This window comes from Mustela lutreola, chromosome 2, assembly GCF_030435805.1.
Source record: "Mustela lutreola isolate mMusLut2 chromosome 2, mMusLut2.pri, whole genome shotgun sequence".
Taxonomy (NCBI): Eukaryota; Metazoa; Chordata; class Mammalia; order Carnivora; family Mustelidae; genus Mustela; species Mustela lutreola.
Window position 1 is genome coordinate 8758601 of NC_081291.1, and position 18063 is coordinate 8776663.

Genomic DNA, 18063 nt, shown 5'->3' on the forward strand with positions numbered 1-18063 from the left:
GCTCGGTCATTGTCTGCCTTCAGCTCAGGTCAGGATCTCAGGGTCCTAGGATCAAGCCCCGACTCCAGCTCCCTGCTCATTCGAAAACCTGCTTCTCCCTCTCCCACTCCCCCTGCTTGTGTTCCCTCTCTCGCTGTGTCTCTCTGTGTCAAATAAATAAGTAAAATCTTTAAAATAAATAAATAAAATACGGAAATTTTACTATTTAACAGTCTTGATTTAATTTTAAGTTTTGTACATCAGAAACCATTCTAAGATCGCATTCCTTTCAACATTAATGGTTACAAAAGTGCAAACCATACAAAAGGAAAATTTTCAAAACTCTTTCTAACCAACAGGACATGAGGCATCACAGAACTCCTGACTTTCCGACTTTCTCAATGTAGTAAATTATAAATAAATTACACTCTGAGTGCACCTACAATGTGATGTCAGACTCAAATCCTTTGTTTAGAACCCCCCCATCCCAGCTGCCCCCTGGGGCACTTGGGTGACTCAGTCGGTAAAGGGTAAAGCATCTGTCCGCTCAGGTCATAATCCCAGAGTCCTGGGATCAAGTCCCACATCGGTAATTGATACTGGAATAATTTATTTTTTCTGAAATACACTTCTTTCATCCCTGTTCAGGGGTAGTTGGCTTCTCCCTCTGCCTCTCCCCCTCTTTTCGTGCCCTCTCTCTCTTGCTCAGATAAATAAAATCTTAAAAAAAAAAAAAAGAAAGAAAGAAAGAACCCTCCCAAACCAGTTAAAATCTCAGAAGGCATCTGCGCTGCACTCCCTCCCCCAACCCCATATGCACTTGTATCCCCACCTTAAAGGGCTCCTTCTCAGGTGGGTGTGAGCAGGTAGAACACCAGTAGGGGGAGGACCCCCCCCCCCGGAAGAACCTACTGGGCCTTCAAATACTTCCCTTTGTAGGCTCAAGGGGGCCCTTACCTTAGAGACACTGACCTGGGGTCTCTAACCACCACTGGAGTTGCTCTGGGCCACAAGAAATATTTTAAATGGCATAAACCCAGTAATGAAGAATCACTAAACCCAATGTTTATGGGGTAAGGAAGGACGAAAGAAAATGAAGACATTTTTCTTGTTCAACAAGAAAATCCACCAGTATTTTTTTGCAGTCAAACAGTCAAAACAGTAACTATTATTTTCGTCGCAAGAAAATGTTTTCTCAACAATTAATCACTAGTTCAAGTCTAAGCCCTGGAATTATATTTGAAATCCCCTACATAAATAAATAAATAAACAAATACCTCAAAATATTACTACAAACTGCTCAGAAGAGGAAAATTGAAAAACTACAAATACTTGCAATGCAATACTGGCATATTTTATCTTTTCTGAAATACACTTCTTTCATGCATGCCTCTTTGGAAATAGTTCATACTGCCTTTCGAGATCTACTGAGTAAACAAATTTTAGGTTTATTGAAAAAAGAAGACTTAATACAACGTTGTTGTATTCTCTGCTTCCTCTCACGCAAAATATCCACAAAGAAATAAATCATTTTGAAATGAATCATCCATTGACTGTGTGGAAACGATAATCAGTTAAAATACTGAGCTGTGTGAATTGCACCGCGGAGGACAAACGGTTGATGCGGATCCCGTGAACTGAAGAGGGGAAGCTGGCGTCGGGCCAGGCGGGCGGGACTGGGAAACAAGCAATCATTGCCAGTCCAAGGAAAGGATAGGCCGAAGGACAGGATCGCGGATTCGACCCTCTGCTTCCCAAACATCGGGAACACTCAGGAGAAACGGGTGCCCCTCGACAGAAAGGAGGGACTGGGGCCCCGGACCACAGCACCTCCCGCGCACGAACCCCGGAGGCCGAGTCACGACTGTCCCCTGACGACCCTCCCTCTCCGTGGTCACCGCGCGATGAGGGGAGACGCGGCCGCGCGCAGGGACGGGACAGGACGCCGCGGTCCCCGTTGCCCGCCCAGCCCGCACGCCGCGCGCCGGAGGGGACTGAGGTCCGAGCAGCGCCACCGCGGACTCGGCTCCGCAGACTCGGGGGCTCCCGCGGGAGGATGGGTCCCCGCCACCGCCCGTCGCCAGCCCCTCCGCCCCTTCCTGGCACACCCGGCCCCGCACACTCACCATTTCCCGGCTTCTCGGTCCGCCGGCGTCGGCCTTACGGTTCCCGCACCGGGTACAGCTCTCCGCGCTATAGACGCGGCAGCAGAGCCACCTGGGACCCCTAAGCGCAGGTGAGACTTCACCGGGAGCAACTACAGGAGCGTCCACGAGGCTGCGGAGCGTCGCCACACCCACCTGCCCCGGCGGCGCCCCTGATTGGACAGCTCGCAAGGGCCCGCCCCTCCCCTCCTGAGTGACAACAGGGCAGGAGGTCCGGATGTCTCAGGCGCAGGGGGTCTTTCCTGGGGGTGGGGAACGGGCCACCACCTTGGACGTTCGCTTTTAGACAACTCTTGGTCCAGGCCCTGGAGGGACAGTGGCGTCTTCCTGCAGCTCCTTCTAAACGTGGGGACGCAGGTGTGCGCAGGGAGTTCGAGAGTCGGTTCCAAGAGAAGGACGTCCTTGTTCAGAGCAAGAGGGTCCCGGACCAGGCTAGACCAGGTCAGGCCAGACGGGAACTAGATGGTGTTCTGGGGTTGGCATGAGGCTGAGAAATCAATGTCAGAACTGGAATAAATGCCTAATTTTGAGATCACTTCCACGTTACCAAATGTCACTTTCTTCTCTGATTGACATGATTACCAACTATTTGCTAGAACTAGAGGGTCTGAGGTCCTTCCTGGGATGGGGGGGGGGGGTGCTGGGGGCAGAGGGCGGGCACGAGACTGAGAAATCACACATGGACCTGTATGACCCTTGCTTACTAACATATTTTAAAAAGACGTCACCTTGGGGCGCCTGGGTGGCTCGGTCGGTTGAGCGGTGGGATTCTTGGCTTTGGTGCGTTCCTGAGATCCAGCGGGGAGGCCGCTCCACGCTCAGGTCAGCTGTGCTTGAGATTCTCACTCCACCTCCCTTTCTGTCCCTCCTCTCACTTTCTCTCTCTCTCTCTCTAAAATAAATAAAATCTAAAAAAAAAAAAAAAAAAAAAAAAAAAGAAACCCCTCACTGCATGCAAAAGTTTGGTTCCATTTTGATCTTTGATGGCAGCTTGGACATGTACAATCAGCACCACAATTTTTCAACATTTTGTCCCTCAAAAAGAAAGTCCTGTAGGCTTTAGCTTTCCCAACTTCCCATCTTCCTCCTCCAAGCCACAGCCTCAGACTGCCTCTAATCTACTTTCTGTCACTATGGACTTCCCTATTCTGGAATCATGTATGAATGAAATCATACAGTATATTGTCTTTGTAATTAACTTCAGTCACTTAGCATACTTTTCCCAAGGAACATCCCTTCTGTTGCTGATATGGATAATTGATTCATTTCTACAGCCAAATAATATTCCATGATATGGATAAAACACATTTACCTATTCATGCCTTCAAGGACATTTGGTTTGTTGCCAACCTTTTGACCATTATGAAGGACATCGCAAGAAATTTTCATGTACAAATTTTCACTGAAACATATATTTCCATTTCTCCTGGGTATGTACCTAGAATAAATTGATGGGTCCTATGGCAATTCTAGGTTTAATTTTTGAGGAATTGTCAGACCGTTTTCCAAAGCAGCTGCACCATTTTATGTTTGCACTACTAGTGCATGGGGGTTCAAATTTCTCCACGTCCTAGACAAAACTTATCTCACTTTTTTAAAAAAGATTTTATTTATTTATTTTTTAGACAGAGATCACAAGTAGGCAGAGAGAGAGGGAAGCAGACTCCCTGCTGAGTAGAGAGCCCGATCCCAGGACCCCGAGACCACGACCGGAGCCGAAGGCAGAGGCTTAACCCACTGAGCCACCCAGGCACCCCCTTATCTCACTTTTTGATTGACCCGTCTTAGTGGTTGCAGAGTGGTAGCTCATTGGGATTTTATTGAATTTCCTTGATGACTGATTATGCCAGCATCTCTTAGTGTGTCCTCACCTATTTCTACATCTTCTTTGGCAAAAACATCTATTGACATCTTTTGACATTTTAAAATTGGGTGGTTTGAACTTTTATTATTGAGTTGTAAGAGTTATTTATATATATTTTTGATACAAATTCCTTATCAGATATATGATTTACAAAATCTTCTTCCATTCTATGGGTTGTGTTTTCACTCTCTTGCTTTAAAATGTTTACTTTTAGATTTTACTTATTTACTTAAGAAAGAGAGAGAGAGCAATTTGTGGGGAGGGGAAGAGGGAGACAAAGAGGAATGTCAAACAGACTCCATGCTGAGCACAGAGTCCGACCCGGGGCTCGATCCCAAGACCCTGAGGTCATGACCTGAGCAGAAGGCAGAGGATTAACTCACTGAGCCACACAGATGCCTCTAAAATTTTTACGTTTAATAGTGGTAATATATAGGGACGCCTGGGTGGCTCAGTTGGTTGGACGACTGCCTTCGGCTCAGGTCATGATCCTGGAGTCCCGGGATCGAGTCCCGCATCGGACTCCCAGCTCCATGGGGAGTCTGCTTCTCTCTTTGACCTTCTCCTCGTTCATGCTCTCTCTCACTGTCTCTCTCTCAAGTAAATAAATAAAGTCTTTAAAAAAAATAGTGGTAATATATATAAACATGTCATAAAATTTACATTTCAGTGTATAGTTCAGTAGTAAGAAGTATGTTGACATTGGAAAGCCAATATCAGTACATTTTCATTTTTCCAAACTGAATATCTGAACCCATTAAACATCTCTCTGAGCTCTTCCCTTAGGCCCTAACAACCACCATTCAATTTTCTGTCCCTATGAATTTCACATTCTAGGTACTACATACAAGTAGATTCATACAGTAGCTGTCCTTCATGACTGGCTTATTTCATTTAATATAATGTCCTTAAAAAAAAAAAAAAAAAACACCACAAACCCAATGCACCTGGATGGCTCAGTCAGTTAAGCCTCTGACTCTTGATTTTTGGTTCAGGTCTCCATCTCAGGGTCATGAGATCCAGCCTTGCATGGGCTCTGTGCTCAGTGCCGAGTCTGCTTAAGATTCTCTCTCCCTCTCCCTCTGCCCCTCTCCACCCCTCTCTCTTTCTGTATCTCTGAAAAAAGAAAACTGAAAAACCAAAACACCGTAATGTCCATAAGGTTCACCCATATTGCAGTATATGTATCAAAATGTCCTTTCTTTATAAATCTGAATAATTTTGCATTATATGTATATGCTCAATTTTGTTATTCATTCATTGATTCACACATGGGTTGAGAACACCTTTTGGCTTTCATGAGTAATGCTACTCTGAACGTGGGTGTTTGAGTACCCGCGTTCAATTCTTTTGAGTATATACTCCCCAGAAGTATATCCAGTAGTATTGCTGGATTATATGGTAACTGTGTATTTTGTCCAATGCTTTCTCTGCATCTATTGAGAAGATCATATGGTTCTTAACCTTTCTTTTATCAATGTGCCGTATCACAGTGACTGATGTGTGAATATTGAACCAAACTTGCAGGAGAGGAATAAATCCCACTTGACCATGATGAATGATTCTTTTAAGATACAATTGGATTTGATTTGCTAGTAATTTGTTGAGAATTTTGGCATCCCTGTTCATCAGGAATATTGGCCTCATCTTTAGTGGAGTCTTTGGTTTTGGAATCAGGGTAATGCTGGCCTCATAGGATGACTTTGGAAGTTTTCCTGCTATTTCTATTTTTTTTAATAGTTTGAGAAAAATAGGTATTAACTCTTATCTAAATGTTTGGTAGAAATCCCCTGTGAAGCCATTTGGTCATGTATTTTGTTTGTAGTGACATTTTTTTTAGTACTGATTCCATTTCTTTCTTTCTTTCTTTTTTTTTAGATTTTATTTATTTATTTGAGAGAGAGTGAGATGCATGCATACATGAGCGGGGGAGAGCAGAGGGAGAAGCAGGCTCCCCACTGAGTAGGGAGCCTGACATGGGGCTCAATTCCAGGACCCCAGGATCATGATGTGAGCCAAAGGCAAAAGCTTTAACTGGCTGATTCCCCAGTAATGATTCCATTTTTTTGCTGGTTATCAGTCTGTTCAAGTTTTCTATTTCTACCTATTTCAGTTTTAGTAGTTTATATGTTTTGAGAAATTTACCCATTTCTTCCAGACTGTCCAATTTTTTGACATATTTATTTTTCATAATATTGTCTTACAATGGTTTGTATTTCTGTGGTATTGGTTGTTATTTCTCCTCTCTAATTCATTTATTTGGGTCCTTTCTCTTTTCTTTTTGATAAGTCTGGGTATAAGTTTATCAATGTTATTACTTCTTTCAAAGAGCCAGCTCCTGATTTGTCTATTCGACTTGGTTTTTTCATTTTCTGTATCATGTATTTCTGCTCTAATCTTTATATAATTTCCTTTCTTCTGCTGGCTATAGGTTTCATTTGTTGTTCTTCTTCTAGCTCCTTTAGGTGTAAAGTTAGGTTGTTTATTTGAGAATTTTCTTGCATCTTGAGGTAGGCCCATATTGCTACATACTTCACACTTAATGACTGTTTTGTTGCATCCCAAATGTTTTGGACCATGGTGTTTTCATTTTCATTTGTTTCCATGTATTTTTATTTTTTAAATTTTTAAAGAAAGATTTTTAAAATTTATTTGACAGAGAGAGAAATCACAAGTGGGCAGAGAGGCAGGCAGAGAGAGAGGGGGAAGCAGGCTCCCTGCTGAGCAGAGAGCCCAATGTGGGGCTCAATCCCAGAAACCTGAGATCTTGACCTGAGACGAAGGCAGAGGCTTAACCCACTGAGCCACCCAGGTGACCCTGTATTTTTATTTTTTTAAATATTTAAAGTATGACCTGTCCATTGGTGTAAGTGGGTTATTAGAGTCTCCTACTATTATTGTATTATTATCAATTAGTTCCTTTATGTTTGTTATTATGTCTTTTATATATTTGGGTGCTCCCAAGTTGGGGGCATAAATATTTACAATTGTTAGATCTCATAAAGTAGTCCCCATTATCATGACATAGTGCTCTTCTTCTATCTCTTGTTATAGTTTTTGGAGTAAAATCTAGTTTATCTGATATAAATTGCTACTCTGGCTTTCTTTTGATGTCTATTTACATGAAAACTATTTCTACATCCCCTCGCTTTCAATCTGTAGGCGTCTTTAGGTCTAAAATCAGTCTCTTGTAGGCAACATATAGATGGGTCTTGTGTTTTTACCCATTCTAACACCATTTGTCTTTTGATTGGAGCATTTAGTCCACCTATATTCAATGTAATTATTGATGGATATTATTTAGTGCCATTTTATTACTTGTTCTGTCATTGTTTCTGGAGATTTTCTCTGTTCTTTCCTAGTCTTTGTCACTTTTGGTCTTTCTTTCCCACTCAAAGAATCCCCTTTAATATTTCTTGCATGGCCAGTTTAGTGGTCACAAACTCTAGTTTTTGTCTGTCTAAGAAACTCTTTATCTCTTCTTCTATTTTGAATTATAGCCTTCCTGAACTGAGTATTCTTGGCTGCAGATTTTTCCCATTCAGCCCATTGAATATGTCATGCCACTCACTTCTCATTTGCCAAATTTCTAAGGAGAGATCTGCAGCTAGCCCTATGGGTCTTCCCTTGTAATTTAGGGACTTCTTTTGTCTTACTGCTTTTAAGATTTTTTTATCACTATATTTTGCAAATTTTAACTACAATATGTATTTTTTTAAGATTTTATTTATTCATTTGACACAGAGAGAGAGAGAGATCACAAGGAGGCAGAGAGACAGGCAGAGAGAGGGGAGGAAGCAGGCCCCCAGTGAGCAGAGAGCCTGATGCAAGACTTGATCTCAGCACCTGAGACCATGACTTGAGCTGAAGACAGAGGCTTAACCCACTGAGCCACCCAGGCACCCCAAATTTAGCTACAATATGTCTTGATGTTGGCCTTCTTTTGCTGATTTTGATGGGAGTTCTCTGTGCCTCCTGGATTTGGATGTCTTTTTCCTTCCCCAGATTAGGGAAATTTTTAGCTATTATTTCCTCAAATAAACCTCTGTTCTCTTTTCTTTCTCTTCTTCTTCTAGGATGCCTATGATATGAATGTTATGACATTTGATGGAGTCCCTAACTCTCATGATTGATAATTCTTTTTTCTCTCCTTTATCAGCTTCATTATTTTCCATTATTCTATCTTCTGTATCACTTATTCATTCCTCTGCTTCTTACACCCTTGTGGTCATTACATCCAGTCAGTTTCAAATCTGTTACTGCATTTTTCATTTCTGCCTGATTGTTTTTTAACTCTTTTATCTCAGTGGTAAGGGTCTCCCTGATGTCTTCCATGCAGTTCTCAAGCCCAGGGAGTAGTATCCTTATGATATCATTTTAAATTCTCCATCAGGCGTATTACTTATATCTGGGTTTTTTTAAAAAAAAGATTTTTAAAATTTATTTGAGAGAGAGAGAGCACAAGTGAGGGGGAGGGACAGAGGTAGAGAGAGAAGCCGACTTTCCGCTGAGCAGGGAGCCCAACTCAGGGCTGGATCCCAGGACCCTGGGATCATGACATGAAGCCAAAGTCAGATGTGTAACTGACTGAGCCACCAAGGTGCCCCTACTTATATCTGTTTTGACTAGATCTCTGCCCATGATCTTTTCTTGGTCTTTCTTTTGGGATGAATTCCTCTGCCTTGGCATTTTTATCTAGGTTTCTGTCTTTTCTGTGTTAGAAAATCATGTTATGTTTCCTGCTCCTGAGAGTAATGGCTTTATGAAGAAGAGGACATATAGTGTCCAACGTCTGGCACTTCAGGGATTGTCTCTGTTGTTTCCTGCATGCACTCTGTGGCTGTGTTTTGGCTGCTCTGTCCCTCAGGTCAGTCCTCTACAGAGGTTCTCCTTGCCTGCAGTGGGCAGCGTTTGGACCTTGGGCAGAGCGTGGTGAGTTTTAATTAGGTGGGTTCTAGTCTGCTTGTTAAATGAGGTATTCTAGTGGTACCTCTAGTAGAACTGAAGACTGGCAGAACTCTATGGTCAGTAGACATAGTGCAAGTGGGGATTTCTGCTGATCTTCTGGGGAAAGGGCCCACTGTGCTGGTCCTTGGGCACACTTGCCTGAGAAAAGCAGTACCAGCAGAGCTCAGAGAGGCAGGAGTTGGTAATGAGGCTAGGTAACCAGTGTTGGTGCTAAGCTTTATGTTGAAGTTGGTTTATTCTGAGGGGCAGGGGAGCAAAATGGCATCAGCCAGTTCGTTTGTCCCTGGAGAGGGGACTCCATACTTGCTGCTCCGAGGGTACCACTCCTAGAAGAGTGAATAATTTCCTTTTATGCACACCAGGCATTTTTCAGATCACTGTTTTCATGCTGTCTCTCTCTGGATTGCTTGCCTGCCTAGAGCAGTGCAGTGTACTTTGGGCTCTATCCAGCCAAGCCTGTGGAGTTTTAAAAACCCCAAACTTCAGGGACTTGGTGTAGGGGGGACCTATACTGGTGTTTGGGGGAGGGTCTTGCTATGCTGGGACTGATGCAGGTTTGTCCCAGAAGGGGACTATGCCAGAGCACAGGGGCATGGGATTTGGAGCAAGCTGGCTAAACAGCCAGCGTCTGGGTTAACCACCCTCAGCAGGTGTCTCTGCACCTATGCTGAGGGGCAGGAGGGAAATGGTATCCTCCTGCTCTTTTGTTCCCAAGGAGGCGACTCTGCAAATGCCACCTCTCGCAGATGCACTCCAGAAAGAGTGAACAGTTTCTCTCCATGCACCTTAGGTGATCCTCAGATCAGGCTGTTGGTCCTGAGGTTGTTTATGCTTTCTCTCATGCAGTAGGGCAGCGCCCTCCGGGTTCCATCCCAGCCAAGCCTTCTGACCTCTAAAACTCCAGTCATTGAGCCCCACTCGTTGCAAAGACTCATGAAAGTCAGCCCCTCTCATTTTTTGAGCCAATGGAAATGTTGGGGCCATATTCTCCCTGGGCACATCCCCGTGTGTTCCACTCTTTCTCTCCTTTCTTTGCAACCAGGGCTCCCTCCCTTCTGAAACACCAACAATCTGTTTCTCCCCCAAACCATGTCTCCACACAGTTCTTACCTTCCTTGATGTGGCCTCTCCTTGCTCTCTAGCTGTACAGTTTGTATTCAGAATGATTTAATAGTTACCTAGCTCGGTTCAAGGGACAAGGCAAGTGTAGGGTTCTCCTACTATACCTCCATCTCAGCTCCCCCTCCCCTGCACCAATTTTTAAAAAGAATATTCTTTCCTCATTTTCAGTGCTTTTGAATATCAGTTGACCATAGATGTATGGGTTTATTTATGAAATCTCAATTCTATTCCAATGATCTATACCTCTATCCTTGTGTCAGTACCACATTACCTTCATTACCATTGCTTAATAAAAAGCTTTGAAATAAAGAAATGTGAGTTCTCTTACTTGATTTTCCATTTTCAAGATTGTTTTGGCTAGTCTGGATGCCTTGAAAATCCATACAAATTTTGGAAACAGCATGCCAATTTCTCTAAAGAGCTCAGCTGAAGTTCTCATAGGGACTGCATTAAATCTGTAGATCATTTGGGGGACTACTGCCATCTCAAAAATATTAAATATTCTGATGTATAAACATGGGAAGTTATGTCATATGTTTAGATCTTTATTCATTTTCCTCATCAATGTTTTAAAGATTTCAGAGTTGTTGTTTGGTTTTTCTTTGTTAAATGTACTCCTAACTGCTCTTTTCAGTGTCATTATAAATGTGTTTGTTTTATTAATTTCATTTTCAGATAATTCATTGTAAGTGTGTAGAAATCAATTCATTTTTATGTATCAATCCCATATCCTACAGCTTTGCCAAACTTGATTATCAACTCTAATAGGTGCTGCATTTAAAAAAACATTTTATTTGTTTATTTGACACAGAGAGAGAGAGAGCACAAGCAGGCAGAGAGGCAGGCAGAGTGAGAGGGAGAAACCGGCTCCCCACTGAGCAGGGACCCCAATGTGGGGCTTGATACCAGGACCCCAGGATCATGACCTGGGCTGAAGGCAGATGCCTTACTGAGTGAGCCACCCAAGTTCCCCAAGCTGTTGGGGTTTTTTTAAGTGGATTCCTTGGTTTACTTATACAAGATAAGTCATCTGTAAGTAAAGATAGTTTTTCCTATCCAATCTGGGCTTATATTATTTCCTTTTATTGCATATTGTACTGGCTGAAACTTTCAGGACATTGTCAGATAGAAATGCTAAGAGCAGACATCTTTGTTTTCTTCCTGATATTCAGGGGAAACCAGTCTTGCACGATGAAATACAATATTAGCTGAGGGTTTTTTTATAGGTGTTAATTTTCATGTTAAGGAAATCTCCATCAATACAAGTTTTACTGAGGGATGCCTGGCTGGCTCAGTCAGAAAAGCATGCAACTCTTGACCTTGGGGTTGTGGGTTCAAGCCCCATGTTGGGTGTAGAGATTACAAAAAAGTAAATAAATAAAACTTTTAAAAAATACCTAGTTTGCTGAGTTTGTTTTTTTTAAGATTTTATTTATTTGTTTGTTTGACAGAGAGAGAGAGAGAGAGAGGGAGCACAAGCAGGGGAATGGTAGGCAGAGGGAGAAATAGACTCCCCACAGAGTAGAGAACCTGAGGTGGGACTCAGTCCCAGGACCATGGGGTCATGACCTGAGTCAAAGGCAGACACTTAAGTGACTGAGCCACCCAGGCCCCCCTTGCTGAGAGTTTTTATTATGAGAGGGTGTTGGATTTTGTCAAATACTTCCTGTAAGTCTACTGAGATGATCATGACATTTTGCTTATTACACTATTAACACAGTGTATTACATTTATTTTCAGATGTTAACCCAATATTGCTAGAATAAATGAAACGGAGTCATGGTGTATATATGTTTTTAGACGCTGCTGGATTAGGGTTCCTAATATTGTTTTTATATTTGCATTCATTTCCACAAGACAAACTGGTCTCTTAATTTTTTGTAATGCTTTTATTTGGTTTTGGAATCAAAGTTATAGTGGTCCCATAGAATGAATTTAAATGTTGTGTTGATTGTGTGTTTTGACAGAGTTCATGGATAATAATATAAAATTGTTGAATGTTTGGAAAAATTTTGTAATGAAGCTGTCTGTATTATACTTTTCTCTTTTTTTGGATGATTTTCTGGTTAATAATTCAACCACAACACTTGTTATAGTTCTAGTCAAATTTTCTATTTTTTTCTTAAGCTAATTTCAGTTGTTTGTGTGTTTTTAGGGATTTGTCCATTTCATCTAAGTTAATTAATTTACTGGTATTCTGCTGTTCATTGAATTCTTTTACAATCCTTTTTATTGCTGTAAAATTGGTGGTAATAGTCTCTTTGATCTAACTGTAGGAATTTAAGTCTTCCCTCTTTCCCCTAGTTCATCCCAGCTAAAGATTTGCCAATTTTATTTATCTGTTCATAGTACCTACTTTTGGATTCACAAATTTTCTCTATGGTATTTCTTTTTTTAAAACTTATTTATTTATTTGAGAGAGTGAGAGCATGCACACACAGAAGCAGTGAGGAGCGTCAGAAGGAGAGGGAGAAGCAAGCAACCTGCTGATCAGGAAGCCTGATTTGGGGCTCGATCCCAGGACCCTGGGATCATGACCTGAGCTGAAGGCAGACACCTAACCAACTGAGCCACCCAGGCACCCCTTCTCTATGGTATTTCTATTCTTCCACTAATTCCTGCTCTAATCTTTATTATTTTCCTAATCTCATTGCTTTGGCTTGGTTGCTCATCCTTACAAGTGTGTTAAGGTGAAAGGTTACATTATTGATTTGAGATATTTCTTCTTTGCTAGTATAGGCAGTTACAGCTATAAATGCTCCTTTTTAAAAAGATTTTATTTATTTGACAGAATAAGAGAGAACACAAGCAGGGGGAGTGGCAGGCAGTCAGAGAGGGAAAAGCAGGCTCCCCACTGAGCAGGGAGCCTGAAGTGGGGCTTGATCCCAGGACCCTGGGATCATGACCTGAGCCGTCTGAGCTGAAACCAGGAGTTGGTGACAACCAACCGTACCACCCAGGTGCCCCAAGTTATTGATTTTTAATTTCATTTCATTGTTGTCACAGAACACAGATTGTATTCATTCTTAGTGTTTTAATTTTTTAAAAGATTTATTTATGTATTTTAAAGAGAGAGAGCGTGGGGGGGGAGGGGCAAAAGGAGAGGAACAGGATCCTAAGCAGACTCTGCACCCACTGTCTCACATGCCATTGTGAATCCGCCTTCAAACTCTTATTTCTGCCTTTTAAACCAAGCTTTATCATTTGTTAAAAATGTCTCTTTTTCGGGGAACCTGGGTGGCTCAGTGGGTTAAAGCCTCTGCCTTCGGCTCAGGTCATGATCCCAGGGTCCTGGGATCGAGCCCCAAGTCGGGCTCTCTGCTCAGGGCAGGGGGAGGACTGCTTCTCGCTCTCTCTCTGCCTGCCTCTCCACCTACTTGTGATCTCTGTCTGTTAAATAAATGAATAAAATCTTAAAACAAACAAACAAACAAACAGTAACTGATAGGGTACCTGGGTAGCTCAGTCGCGCCCGGCATGGGACTCTGTGCTGAGTGTGGAACCTGCTTAAGATTTTCTCTCTCAAAAGACAATTATCATATGATCTCCCTGATATGAGGAAGTTGATAGGCAACGTGGGGTGTTTAGGGGGTAGGAAAGGAATAAATGAAACAAGATGGGACTGGGAGGGAGACAAACCATAAGAGACCCTTAATCTCACAAAACAAACTGAGGGTTGCTGGGGGTGGGTAGGGAGAGGGGGGTGGGGTTATGGACATTGGGGAGGGTACATGCTATGGTGAGTGCTGTGAAGTGTGTAAACCTGGCGATTCACAGACCTGTACCCCTGGGGCTAATAATACATTATATGTTAATTTTAAAAATTAAAAAATTAAATAGGCTAAAATATTGGTGAGTAGTTAATTTGAATGGTGCATAAAGCATTTTCTCTTTCAATTGCTGACAAAGTACACTTGATCTTAGCCAAAAGGCCGAGAAGCGATTCAATTGCTGAGAAAGTAAAAAATTAATAAAAGCAAAATAGTTTAAGACCAAAAAAAAAGATTTTCTCTTTCTCCCCCACCCTTTGCCTGTCCTTGGCTCATGTGTATTCATGCCTGTGCGCTCTCTCTCTCTCTCTCTCTCAAATTAAAAACAAACAAACAAACCTGGAGCCAGAGAGTTCCATTTTCTCATCTGGTATAAGGAACATGGAAGCTGCCATTCTGGACCTTGTAGGAAAAAATTTTTTTTCTGAACAACTCTTCTTGGATCCAGAAGAACACTGTGGTCACAGGCAAACCACTCTCTCCAAAACTAGGAAAAGAAGAAATAAAGACAACATTTTAAAATATGCCCCAAATATTCTGTTTTGTTTCCCTTTTTTTAAGACTTTATTTTTTATTTATTTAAAGATTTTATTTATTTATTTGACAGAGATCACAAGCAGGCAGAGAGGCAGGCAGAGAGAGAGGAAGGGAAGCAGGCTCCCCGCTGAGCAGAGAGCCCAATGCCGGGCTCCATCCCAGGACCCTGGGATCATGACCTGAGCCGAAGGCAGAGGCTTTAACCCACTGAGCTACCCAGACACGCTTAAGACTTTATTTTTAAGTAATCTCTACACCCAGTGTGGAACTTGAACTTAAAACCCCAAGATCAAGAGTTGCATTGCCTACCCACTAAGCCAGACAGGCGCCTGAGGACAATTGCTTTCAAACAGAACATTTCCTAGCCTGGCTGACTTCATTGTCCATAGTGTCAGCTTCTTCAGAACACAAGGGCACTTGCGTGTGCATTCAGTTATGAGATGGACAACAGTGGTCCAGGCCAGACCTCACTGAACAAGAGGACGCTGTGTTCTCTAGGGGTCAAGGGCTTCGTTTAATAGCCATGGGGCGACTCAACAGAACTCTGAGCCTGGTTTAAAAACACAGAAACTTCATGGGGTGCCTGGGTGGCTCAGTGAGTTCGGCTTAGGTCCTACTCTTAGGGTCCTGGGATCCAGCCTTGCTCAGCAGAGAGCCTGCTTCCCCCCTTCTCTGCCTGCCTCTCTGCCTACTTGTGATCTCTCTCTCTCTGTCAAATAAATAAATAAAATCTTTTAAAAAATATTTTTAAAAATGCAGATATTCTTTTGTTCCTTACTTTCAGGGGGAAGTATCCAGTCCTTCATTACTAAAAATAATATTGGTTTGGATTTTCCCATAGATGCTCATAATGATATTATTTCATTTCCTTCTTTTCTAGTATGCCAAATGCTTTAACTTAAAAAGCGTATTGGATTTTGCCTATTTTCTCTGAGGCTATTGAGAAAATCTTGCCATTTTTACTCTGTTGGTATCCTTCATTATGACAATAATGGATTTTCAGATACTAACCCAAGTTTTCATCTTTGGAATAAACACCACTTGGTCATGTTGTAGAATTTTCATATATAATGCTGGATTGGGTTTGTACATTCACAAAGTAAATGTGACATGTTCTTTCCTTTATATCTATTTTTGTACATGCCCAGTTTTTTCTTTTTTTTTTTTTCTTTTAAGGAGGCTCCACATCCAACATGGGGTTTGAACTCATGACCCCGAGATCAAGAGTCCCATGCTCTACCAACTGAGCCAGCCATGTGCACCTGTACTTGTACAATTTTTTATTTATTTTTATTTTATTTTTTAAAGATTTTTAAAAAGATTTTATTTATTTATTTGACAGAGAGGGAAATCACAAGTAGGCAGAGAGGCAGGCAGAGAGAGAGGGGGAAGGAGTCTCCCCGCTGAGCAGAGAGCCCGAGGCTCGATCCCAGGACCCTGGGATCAGGACCTGAGCCAAAGGCAGAGGCTTTAACCCACTGAGCCACCCATGCGCCCCTTGTACAATTTTTTAAATTGAAGTATGGCTTCCATATAATTTCAGGTGTACAACACAGTGATGCAACAATTATATACATTACAAAATGCTCATCCAGAAAGGTGTAGTTACCATGTGTTACCATAACAAGTTATTGACTTAATTTCCTACCGCTGTGCTTTTCATCCCACTGATTTACTCATTCTGCAACTGAAAGTTTGTAGCTCTTAATCCTCTTCATTTAGTCCACCTGTTCCCTCAACAACCTCCATTCTGGCAACCACTGGTTTATTCTTTATGAGTCTGTTTCTCAACCAAGAAAAAAGTCTGTTCTTTTTTTTTTTTTTTTTTTACATTCCACATAGAAGTGAAATCCTATGGGATTTGTCTTTTTCCTTTTTTTAAGGTTTTATTTATTTATTTGACAGAGAGAGAGACCATAAGTATGCAAAGAGGCAGGCAAAGAGCGAGGGGGAAGCTCCCTGCTGAGCAGAGAGCCTGATGCGGGGCTTGATCCCAGGATCCTGAGATCATGACGCAAGCCAAAGGCAGAGGCTTAACCCACTGAGCCACCCAGGCACCCCTGGGATTTGTCTTTTTCTGTCTGACATATTTCACTTAGGATACTGTTCTCTGTGTCCATCCATGTTGTCATGAATGGCAAGATTTCATTCTTTTATTGTGGCTGAGTATTATTTCATCATGTATATATACCACATCTTTACCCATTCACCTATTGAAGGACACTTAGGTTGTTTCCATATTCTGTATTATTTTTTAAGATTTTTTATTTATTTCTTTGAGAGAGAGGGAGAACAAGAGCATGAGCAGGGGAGAGGGTCAGAGGGAAAGGGAGAAGCAGGCTCCCCACTGAGCAGGAAAGCCCAATGTGGGGCTCTATCCTAGGACCCTAAGATCATGACCTATGCCAAATGCAGACGTTTAACAAACTGACCCACCCAGGCACCACTTCACTTAAATTTTTAAAAGAGTTGTGAAGGATTGGTATTAAATTAAACCAACCTCCTTACTTGTTATAGAGGTGTTCAGATTTCCCACTTTTTTTTTAAAAGATTTTATTCATTCCTTTGAGAGAGAGAGAGAGAGAGAGACAAAGCAAGCACAAGCAGGGGGAGAGACAAAAGGAGAGGGAGAAGCAGACTTCCGGGCAAGCCAGGAGCCCAACATGGGGCTCGATCCCAAAACTTGGAGATCAAGACTTGAGCGGAAGGCAGATGCTCAACCATCTCAGCTCCCCAGGCGCCCCTTCCCATTTATTCTTGAGGTAGTTTCAGTAGTTTGTTGTTTTAAGGAATTTGTGCATTTCATCTGAATTATCTAGATTGTTTCTAGACAATTTCTCATTAATTCCTTTCACCATCCTTTTATCTCCGTAATGTCGGTAGCAATGTCCCTCTTCCTGATTGTATGAATTTGAATCTTTTCTCTTTTTATCTATATTGATGTGATCAATAAATATAACTGTAAGTGATCTATAAATCAATTTGTATAATGTAAAGAAATATATGGGTAAGACAAATTTCTTATCATGAATTGTTTATTATGATTATCAAGTTCAAAAACTGAGATGTAGAAATGCACCTGAAGACACTCTTGTGGCATGTCTTCTGGCATTGACATCTAGTCTCCCCATGCTCCTATAGATAACAACATAATTTGTTTCTTATCTTTTCCGAGGTTATGTAAAAAGAAGCAATTTAAAGTCCGCATTTTTCTTCTCTTTGATTTGCAAAGGTAATGTCCTTTACGTTTTGAAATAAGCTTTGCTCTGCTATTAAGAATATATCTTGCACCTGGGCGCCTGGGTGGCTCAGTGGGTTAGGCCGCTGCCTTCGGCTCAGGTCATGATCTCAGGGTCCTGGGATCGAGTCCCGCATCGGGATCTCTGCTCAGCGGGGAGCCTGCTTCTCTCTCTGCCTGCCTCTCTGTCTACTGTGAACTCTCTCTGTCGGATAAATAAATAAAAAAAAAAAAAAAAAAAAAAAAAAAAAAAAGAATATATCTTGCACCTGTTGTAATATCCATGGTAGCATATCACCAGCACATGTGATGGAGAACATGGGAGAGCTGCTGCTCTCTGTCCTTAACTAAGCCACCCCTGATCAAAGACAGGACCCACTGGCAGCAGGATGAATCATACTCCAGAAAATCATGCTGGAG

General features: G+C 42.0%; 1 protein-coding gene and 1 pseudogene across 1 annotated transcript in view; both read right to left on the reverse strand.

Moving 5' to 3' along the window:
• Positions 1–18063, reverse strand: part of MAN2B1 (mannosidase alpha class 2B member 1) — a 135673-nt gene that overhangs the window by 26699 nt on the left and 90911 nt on the right. The window lies entirely within an intron of this gene.
• Positions 13864–14042, reverse strand: LOC131826072 (U2 spliceosomal RNA; annotated as a pseudogene).